The sequence below is a fragment of the Gracilinanus agilis genome, unplaced genomic scaffold (genome assembly GCF_016433145.1).
Source record: "Gracilinanus agilis isolate LMUSP501 unplaced genomic scaffold, AgileGrace unplaced_scaffold59480, whole genome shotgun sequence".
Taxonomy (NCBI): Eukaryota; Metazoa; Chordata; class Mammalia; order Didelphimorphia; family Didelphidae; genus Gracilinanus; species Gracilinanus agilis.
Genome location: NW_025394949.1, coordinates 1 through 1126, shown reverse-complemented (window position 1 = coordinate 1126; position 1126 = coordinate 1). Strand labels below are relative to the sequence as shown.

General features: G+C 40.7%; 1 pseudogene; it reads left to right on the top strand.

Moving 5' to 3' along the window:
- Nucleotides 1-237: 237 nt before the first annotated feature.
- On the top strand, nt 238-1093 carry LOC123256480 (annotated as a pseudogene).
- Nucleotides 1094-1126: the final 33 nt, after the last annotated feature.

The window sequence follows — 1126 nt, the reverse complement described above, 5'->3', positions numbered from 1 at the left end:
TCTATTCTCTTTCTCTCTAAACCTTCACAAACCCCATGTCTTTGGGATTAAAATAAAATAAAATCTGAAAAAATATAAGCAGTTAATTAAAATAAATTCCTTCATGTGTCATGTCAAAAACCATAGATCTCTAATCTTTGCTGACTAGGGCATTCGGAACTCAGTGGAGAGGAGCAGAGGTGGAATGGAGCAGAGGAGAGTAGATATCAGAGTGGAGCAGGATACCATGAGTGAGCCATGAAGAATGAGTTGAAGTATGAGGATTAAAAGAAAACAGCTGAGTGGCTTTTATCCTATACTGAACACAGGCCCCAAATAGCAGTGATCTGTGGTTCTGGATTGGGGGTTTGGCAAATAGAATGACCCAATTGCTGGCCTTTGACTACAGTGAGATACCTACCTTCCATCAGAGAACAGTACTTAGTCATATAGGGCAATTGGTATTGGGATATTTAAATAGCAAATGCTGTGTGATGATGCAGGGCAAATTCCATGTGTATGAAGGCTATCCACTCTGGAAGGTGGCATTCCCTATGAGGGTTTTCCAACTTACGAATGTACATACATACATTGTCACCAATGCTTCTGGTGGAATGAACCCTCAACATGAAATTGAGGATATTATGCTGATCCAAGATCATATCAACTTGGCAGGTGTCAGTTGCCAAAATCCACTCAGAGGACAGAATGATAAAAGATTTGGAGAAAGGTTTCCTCCCATGTCTGACCCTTAGGACCAAATTTTGAGACAGAAGGCCCATGGCATATGGAAACAAATGGATGTTTGCATGAAGTGACTTGTGTTATGATGGGAGTCCTCAGCTTTGAAACCATTACAGAGTGTTTTTTCTTGCAGAAAATAGGAGCCAAAACTGTGGGCATGAGCATGGTGACAGAAATGAGAGTGGTTAGACATTGTGGTCTTCTGGTCTCTGGATTCTCCCTTATAATAAACAAATCAATATTGGACTACAAAACCCATGAGACTGCCAAACATGAAGAGGTACTGATGGCTGGGCAGCAGGAGAAGTTGGAACAATTTGTTTGTACTCTTGTGGAAAACATACAACCATCATTGAAAAAGACTTTTTGACCTCTCTTTCTCTGCTGCCTACATTTCATTCCA